The sequence below is a fragment of the Nycticebus coucang genome, chromosome 6 (assembly GCF_027406575.1).
Source record: "Nycticebus coucang isolate mNycCou1 chromosome 6, mNycCou1.pri, whole genome shotgun sequence".
In the NCBI taxonomy this organism is placed as follows: Eukaryota; Metazoa; Chordata; class Mammalia; order Primates; family Lorisidae; genus Nycticebus; species Nycticebus coucang.
The window spans coordinates 112,179,061-112,188,134 of NC_069785.1; positions in this window are offsets into that span (position 1 = coordinate 112,179,061).

The window sequence follows — 9,074 nt, forward strand, 5'->3', positions numbered from 1 at the left end:
CAAACCCAGCCCAGGCCAAAAACCACAAAAAAAAAAAAAAAAGAGTCACTAGATTGTTTTTTTGTTTTTTTTTTATTAAATCATAACTGTATACAATGATATGATTATGGGGCATCATACACTCACTTCATAAACCATTTGACACATTTTTATCACAGTGGTTAACATAGCCTTTCCGGCGTTATCTCAGTTACTGTGCCAAAACATTTACATTCTACATTTACCAAGTTTCGCAAATACCCCTGTAATATGCACCACAGGTGTGATCCCACCGATTCCCCTCCCTCTACCCACCCCCCCCTTTCCCACTTCCCCCTATTGTTAAGTTGTAGCTGGGTTATAGCTTTCATGTGAGAATCCCAAATTAGTTTCATAGTAGGGCTGTGTACATTGGGTATTTTTTCTTCCATTCTTGGGATACTTTACTAAGAAGAATATGTTCCAGCTCCATCCATGTAAACATGAAAGAGGTGAAGTCTCCATCTTTCTTTAAGGCTGCATAGTATTCCATGGTATACATATACCACAATTTATTAATCCATTCGTGGATCGATGGGCACTTGGGCTTTTTCCATGACTTAGCTATTATGAATTGGGCTGCAATAAACATTCTGGTACAAATATCTTTGTTATGTTGTGATTTTTGGTCTTCTGGGTATATGCCCAGCAGAGGAATTACAGGATTGAATGGCAGATCTATTTTTAGATCTCTGAGTGTTCTCCATATATCTTTAATCATCAGAGAAATGCAAATCAAAACTACTTTGAGATATCATCTAACTCCAATGAGTCACTAGATTGTTGACTCACACTCTCTGATTTTTGTATGTGGGCATTTAATACGATACATTTTTTTTTCCTTAGGACTACCTTTCCAATATCCCAGAGGTTTTTGTTTTTTTTTTTTTTTTAGAGACAGAGTTTCACTTTGTTGCCCTGGGTAGAGTGCCCTGGCGTCAGAGCTCACAGCCTCCAGCTCTTGGGCTTAGGTGATTCTCTCGCCTCAGCCTCCAGAGGAGCTGGGACTACAGGCACCTGCCACAATACCTGGCTATTTTTTTATTGCAGTTTGGCCAGGTTCAAACTCGCCACCCTCAATATATGAGGCCAAGCGTCCTACTAACTGAGCCATACGTGTTACCCCAGAGGTTTCGATAGATTGTGGCTTCATTCTCATTTTGTTTAAGGAATCTAATGATTTCCTTCTTTATCTCTTCTTTTTTTCTTTTTTTTTTTTTAAGACAGAGTCACACTATGTCGCCCTCAGCAAAGTGCTGTGGCTCATAGCTCATAGCAACCTCAAACTCTTGGGCTTAAGTGATTCTCTTGCCTCAGCTTCCCAAGTAGCTGGGACTACAGCTGCCCACCACAACGCCCGGCTATTTTTTGTTGCAGTTGTCATTGTTGTTTGGCAGGCCCGGGCCTGGCTCAAACCTGCTAGCCTTGGTGCACATGGCTGGCACCGTAACCACTGTGCTATGGGTGCCAAGCCCTTTATCTCCTCTTTGACCAAGCTACTGTTTAGTTCATGCCTTTGTGTGAGGATGAGTGTTTCTGTTGGCACTGAGTTCTACTTTTATTACATTGTGGTACATAAAGAAAGATAAAGGGTATTATTTCTACTTTTTCAATTTCTTGAGGCTTGATTGTGTTCTAGGATGTGATCAATCTTGGAGAATGATCCATGAGGTGATAAGAAGAATGTGTATTCAGTAGTATTGGGATAAAATGTTCCGTTGATGTTCGTTAAACCCAATTGTTCTAGAGTCTTAAACTATGTTTAAGTTCATAGTTTCTTTTTTTTTTTTTTAGAGACAGAGTCTCACTTATTGCCCATGGTAGAGTGGTCACACAGCTCACAGCAACTTCCAGCTTTTGGGCTTAGGCGATTCTCTTGCCTCAGCCTCCCGAGTAGCTGGGACTAGAGGCACCTGACTATTTTTTGTTGCAGTTTGGCCAGGGCTGGGTTTGAACCCACCACCCTCGGTACATGGGGCTGGTGCCCTATTCACTGAGCCACAGGCACCGCCCCATAGTTTCTTTTTTTTCTTTTTGAAGAGTCTCACTTTGTCACCCTCGGTAGAGTGATGTGGCATCATAGCTCACAGCAACCTCAAACTCTTAGGCTCAGGCGATTCTCTTGCCTCAGCTTACTAAGTAGCTGGGACTATAGGCACCTACCACAACACCTAGTATTTTTAGAAATGAGGTCTCATTTTGGCTCAGGCTGGTCTCGAACCTGTGAGCTCAGGCAATCCACACACCTCAGCCTCCTAGAGTGCTGGGATTACAGGCGTGAGCCACCACGCCCAGCCCAAATTCATAGTTTCTTTCTTTAGTTTCTGCTTGTGGGATCTGTCCAGTTCTGTCAGTAGAGTGTTGAAGTCCCCAGGTATATGATGATGGTGTTGGTTATCATATTGTTCAGACCCAGAAGGGTTTGTTTTATAAGACCCAGAAGGGAGTGTTTATGTTAGGTGTGTTTGTGTTTAGGATTGATATGTCCTCTTGTATTGTTCCCTTGACCAATATGTATAGTGTCCTTGTTTATCTTTCTTTACTTTTATTGTTTTAAAGCCAATTGCCAATTGTATCTGCAAAGAGGATTGTGATACTTTCTTTGGGTTTTTATTTGCCTGAAATATTATTTTTCAACTCTTCACTCTGAGTCTTGATGTGTCCTTGAAGCTAAAGACAGAAAATATTTGGTTTGTACTTTTTATTCATTCACCTAGTCTGTGTCTCTTCAGTAGGGAATTCAAGCCATTCACATTTATTGAAAGAAATGGTAAGTAAAGTAGAGTTCTGTTCATGTTGTTATATGAAGGACTGTTGCCTTGTTTTATCACTTGGGCCACTGTGGAAGCTAGGTTTTCTTGTTTGTTTGTCTTTTTCTTTTTAGACAGAATCTCACTCTGTCACCCTGGGTAGAGTGCCATGGTGTCATAGCTCACAGCAACCTGAGACTCCTGGGTTCAAGTGATCCTCTTGCCTCAGCCTCCTGAGCAGCTGGGATTATTGGCATGTACCACCACACCCAGCTAATTTTTCTATTTTAATTTTTAATTTATTTATTTACTCACTTATTTTTTTAGAGACAGAGTCTCACTTTGTCACCCTTGGTAAAGTGTCGTGGTGTCACGGCTCACAGTAACCTCCAGCTCTTGGGCTTAGGCGATTCTCTTGCCTCAGCCTCCTGAGTAGCTGGGACTACAGGTGCCCGCCACAACACCTGGCTATTTTTTTTGTTGTTGCAGTTCGACCGGGGCCAGGTTTGAACCCACCACCCTCAGTATATGGGGCCGGTGCCCTTCTCACTGAGCCACAGGCGCCACCCTAATTTTTCTATTTTTAATAGAAAGATTAAATAGACTTGCTCAAGTCTACCAGGCTGGGCACAGTGTCTCATGCCTGTAATCCTAGCACTCTGGGAGGCCAAGGCAGATGATTGCTTGAGCAAAGTGAGACCCTATCTGTATTAAAATTTTTTTCAACTTAAATGCCATCAGAACAATTTTATAAAATAATACTGTCAGCACTTAAAGTATGTCCCAAAACACTCATATTTCACTCACCATAAGCACACACACACACCCCTACCACACAGACACAAAATCCCATCCCGCTGGCTCTCATCACAATTGATAGTGTAATGGGGAATAATATGCTATTAGTTTATAAAATTGTTCTGATGGCATTTAAGTTGAAAAAAAAAATTCTTTTTTTTTTTTTTTGTAGTTTTTGGCCGGGGCTGCCACCCCCAGCATATGGGGCTGGCACCCTATTCCGCTGAGCCACAGGCACTGCCCAAAAAAAATTTAAAAAAAAGTTTTAAATACCTCCATAAAATATACTAGAAATTGATTTTTAGAGAGTAAGTACGTAATAAGCAAATAGCAAGGCTCAGTGCTCATAGCTCAGTGAATAGGGCGCCAGCCACATACACTAAGGCTGGCGGGTTGAGCCCAGCTCAGGCCTGCTAAACAACAATGACAACTGCAACCAAAAAATAGCTGGGTATTGTGGCGAGCACCTATAGTCCCAGCTACTTGGGAGGCTGAGGCAAGAGAATCACTTAATCCCAAGAGTTTGAGGTTGCTGTGAGCTGTGATGCTATGGCACTCTACTGAGGGTGACATAGTGAGACTCTGTCTCAAAAAAAGAAAAATAGCAAATGCTGGTTTCTTCTCCTTCTCCTGCTCTTCTTCCTCTCACTTTGTCAACCTGGGTAGAATGCCCTGGTGTCAGAGCTCACAGCAACCTCAGACTCTTGGACTTGATCCTCTTGCCTTAACCTCCCCAGTAGCTGGGACCATAGGCATGTACCACCATGCCCAACTAGTTTTTCTGTTTTTGGTAGAATAGACTATTCAATGTTAAGCTAATCCTTGAAGGTCTGCCCTAAATAAGTTGAGGAGAGATCAGGCGAAGAAGAGACTAAGGGTAGAGCATAGTCTTGCTTTGCTCAGGCTGGCCTCAAACTCCTGAGCTCAAGCAATCCATCCACCTTAGCCTCCCGGAGTGCTAGGATTACAAGCGTGAGTCTTTGCACCTGGCCTGTAGTTTCTTTTACTGTGGGTATGTCCTTCTTATGGAGGGTTTAAATTTTTTTCCTAGGACACTAGAGGGTGCTCCAATATTATTAAAAACAGCTGATTTTGGTTGTGAAGCTCTGAAGCTAGAACTTGAATTTCACAATGTCTTGTGGCAGATTGTCCAGGACGTTGGACCTGGTTTTCCTATTCTGGGAGTGAATGCTGTGGGTGGTGCAGGTGCCTTAGGGAATGACGCCCCAGGACAGAGGCATACACCCTAAGATCAAGACCACTGCAGCCTTGGCTGAGAATTTTTCAAATGAAGTTCTGCTTTTTTTCTGCTTAACAATTCTTACCTCAATTTACCTGTCTTCTCTAACATTTTAATATAAACAAAAAGGAAAAACCAGACTTTGCCTTCAATACTTTGTTGGAAATTTCCTCAGCTAAATATCCAGCTTCATTGCCTGTAAGTTCTACTTTCCATTGGAGCAAAGTTCAGCCAAGACTTCTACTACTTTATAACAATTACTTTGTTATAAATCTGTGTTTGTTTCCTAAGACTACAATAACAAATTGCCACAAATTAGTTAACTTAAAACAACAGAATAGGAGGCTGAGGCAAGAGAATTGCGTAAGCCCAAGAGTTAGAGGCTGCTGTGAGCCGTGTGATGCCACGGCACTCTACCCAAGGGTGGTACAGTGAGACTCTGTCTCTACAAAAAAAAAAAAAAAAACAACAACAGAACTTTATTCTCGGGCGGCGCCTGTGGCTCAGTGAGCAGGGCGCTGGTCACATATACCGGAGGTGGAGGGTTCAAACCTAGCCCCGGCCAAAAAAAAACCAAAAAAAAAAAAGAACTTTATTCTCTCACAATTTTGGAGGGCAGAGGTCCAACTGCAGTTGTTGGCAGAGTTGATTCCTTCTATAGTTATGAAGGAATCTGTTCCATGACTCTACTGTGGCTTCTAGTAGTTGGCAGAATCCTTGCTATTCTTTTTTTTTTCTTTTAGAGACACAGTCTTACTTTGTTGCTCTCAGTAGAGTGCGATTCCATCACAGCTCACAACAACCTCCAGCTCTTGAGCTTAGGCGATTCTCTTGCCTCAGCCTCCTGAGTAGCTGGGACTACAGGTGCCCGCCACAATGCCCAGCTGTTTTTTTGTTGCAGTTTGGCCGGGGCGGGGTTTGAACCCACCACCCTCGGTATATGGGGCCAGCGCCCTACTCACTGAACCACAGGCACTGCCCATATTCTTTTATTTGTAGATGAGTCATTCTAATCCCTGCCACCATCTCCAATGGCCTTCCCACCTGTGCGTGTGTGTCCTCTTTTAAGTACACAAGTGGTTGGATTTAGGGCCCACCTTAGTCCAGTAGGACCTCATCTTAACTTGATAACATTTGCAAAGACCCTATTTCCAAATAAAGTCACATTCCCAGGTACCAGGAGTTAGGATTTGTACATATCTTTTGAGAGGACACTATTCAACTATGTATAATGAGTTATCCCAATGGGACAGAAGTTATTTGTTTTCAGACATCATCATTAACAGAAAATTCCATGGACCCCACCTGTGATCCCAGCACTCTATAGAGGGCTAAGGCAGGTGGATCTACTAGGCTCAGGAGTTCATGACCAGCCTGAGCAAGAGTAAGACCCCTGTCCCAGTGAGATCTGGGTGTTGTAGTGAGCACCTATAGTCCCAGCTGCTCTGGAGGCTGAGGCAAGAGGATCACTTGAACCCAGGAATTTAAGGTTGTTGTGAGCTATGACTCCACAGCACTCTCCCCAGCATGACAGAGTGAGACTCTCGCTCTCTCAATAAAAAAAGTAAATATCACGGCCATGTATGGTGGTTCACAGCTATGACACTAGCACTTTATGAGGGCAAGGCAGGAGGATTGCTTGAGGCCAGGACTTCAAGACTAGCCTGAGCAAGAATGAGACCCTTGGGTGGCACCTGGGGCTCAGCAAGTAGGGCACCGGCCCCATATACCGAGGGTGGTGGGTACAAACCCAGACCCGGCCAAACTGCAACAAAAAAATAGCCGGGCGTTGTGGTGGGCGCCTGTAGTCCCAGCTGCTAAGGAGGCTGAGGCAAGAGAATCGCCTAAGCCCAAGAGCTGGAGGTTGCTGTGAGTCCTGTGACATCAGGGCACTCTACTGAAGGCGGTAAAGTGAGACTCTGTCTCTACAAAAGAAAAAAAAAAAAAAGAATGAGACCCTCATCGCTATAAAAAATGGAAAAATTAGCCAGGTGTTTTAGTGCATGCCTGTAGTCCCATAGTCTCAGCAGTTGGAAGCCTGAGGCAGTAGGATTGCCCAGAAGTTTAAGAGTGAGAGAGCTATACGACACCACTGCACTTTAGCCTGGGAGACAAAGCAAAATCCTATCTCAAAAAAGGAAAAAAAAAAAAGTAAATAAAGTGATTATCAAACATTTTTGTACTATGAATCTAATACCTCCAAGTTTTCCTTAATTCCTATGAATTTCCTACCTTTTCCTGCTGTGAGAACAATGTTATAACATTCCTAAAGTTAACTTCTAAAAAATCACTCTTGTGGGTTCTGGGCATTTACAGAGAGAGAAGAGGGGTGTACTTTGTCAAGTCATGGGACACACTTTGCAAGATGTGTCACCACTTAAAATTTTGTCACTACATGGAGCTATTGGTTAGATGCCTTTGACGAGGGCAGTCACTCAGAATCTAAGAAGAGCTTTTCTTATCCTCGCTCACAGCAACCTTAACCCCAACTGATCCTCCTGCCTCAGCCTTCCAAGTAGCTGTGACTACAGGCACATGCCACAACACCCAGCTAGTTTTTTAATTTTTAGTAGAGATGGAGTCTTACTCTTTTGTTGTTTTTTTTTTTTTTTTCCTTTTGGAGACAGAGTCTCTCTCTGTTGCCCTAGATCAGTGGTTTTCAACCTTCCTCATGCTGCGACCCTTTAATAACAGTTGTTTATGTTGTGGTGACCTCCAACCATAAAATTATTTTCGTTGCTACTACATAACTGTAATTTTGCTACTGTTATGAATCGTAATGTAAATATCTGATATGCAGGATGTATTTAGGTGACCCCTGTGAAAGGGTCAATCGACCCCCAAAGGGGTTGTGACCTACAGGTTGAGAACTGCTGCCCTAGATAGGGTTCACTGGTATCATCATAGCTCACAACCATCTTAAACTCCTAGGCTCAAAAAGTCTTCCTGCATCAACCTCCACACTAGCTGGGACTGCAAGCGCCCACCACAAGATCTGGTTAATTTTTCTATTTTTTTCTTTTTAATTTTTTTTATTAAATCATAACTGTACATTGATGCATTCGTGGGTTTCAGGGTACTGCTTTTATATACAATGTGAAATGCTTACACCGAACTTAGTAACACATCCATCAATCCATGACAATTATACTCATTTTCTAATAGTTTTGAAATGTACCATTGCATCATGCAAATTAGGTGAGATTCCCCCAAATACCCTTCCTCCTCCCACAGCCCCCCTCCCCATCCCTCTATCTGTCCTCTTCCCTTCTACTTTCTGGACTATAGTTATGTTTTGCCATTCATATCAGTGTGTAGATGGTTATATATTGATTTCATAGTAATATTGAGTACATTTTTTCCATTCTTGAGATACTTTGCTAAGAATATGTTCCAGCTCCATTTAGGTAAATATAAAAGATGTGAAGTCGGCGGTGCCTGTGGCTCAAGGAGTAGGGTGCCGATCCCATATGCCAGAGGTGGCGGGTTCAAACCCAGCCCCAGCCAAAAAAAAAAAAAAAAAATCTTTAAAAGATGTGAAGTCTCAGGGCAGCGCCTGTGGCTCTAAGGAGTAGGGTGCCAGCCCCATATGCCAGAGGTGGTGGGTTCAAACCCATCCCCAGCCAAAAACTGCAAAAAAAAAAAAAAAAGATGTGAAGTCTCCATCTTTTTTATGGCTGCATAATATTCCATGGTGTACATATACCCCAAATTTTAATCCATTCATGGGTCAATGGGCACTTGGGCTGTTTCCATGTCTTGCTATTATGAATTGGGCTGCAATAAACATTCTGGTGCAAATGTCTTTGTTGTAAAATGATTTTTGATCATCTGGGTATATACCTCGTAGAGGAATTGCAGGATCGAACTGTAGGTCTACCTTTAGTTCCTTGAGTGTTCTCCAAACTTCTTTCCAAAAAGGTCGTATTAGCTTGCATTCCCAGCAGCAGAGTAGAAGTGTTCCCTTCTTTCCGCATCCATGCCAACATCTGTAGTTTTGGGATTTTGTGATGTGGGCTAATCTTACTGGAGTTAGATGATATCTCAAAATGGTTTTGATTTGCATTTCTCTGATGATTAAGGATGATGAGCATTTTTTCATGTGTTGTAGGCCATGCGCCTATCTTCATCAGAGGTTTTTGTTCAAGTCTCTTGCCCACATAGAAATGGGATTATTTATTCTTTTCTTATTAATTAGAGTGCTCTGTAGATTCTAGGATAAGCTCTTCTTAGATTCTGAGTGACTGCCCTTGTCAAAGGGAAGCATA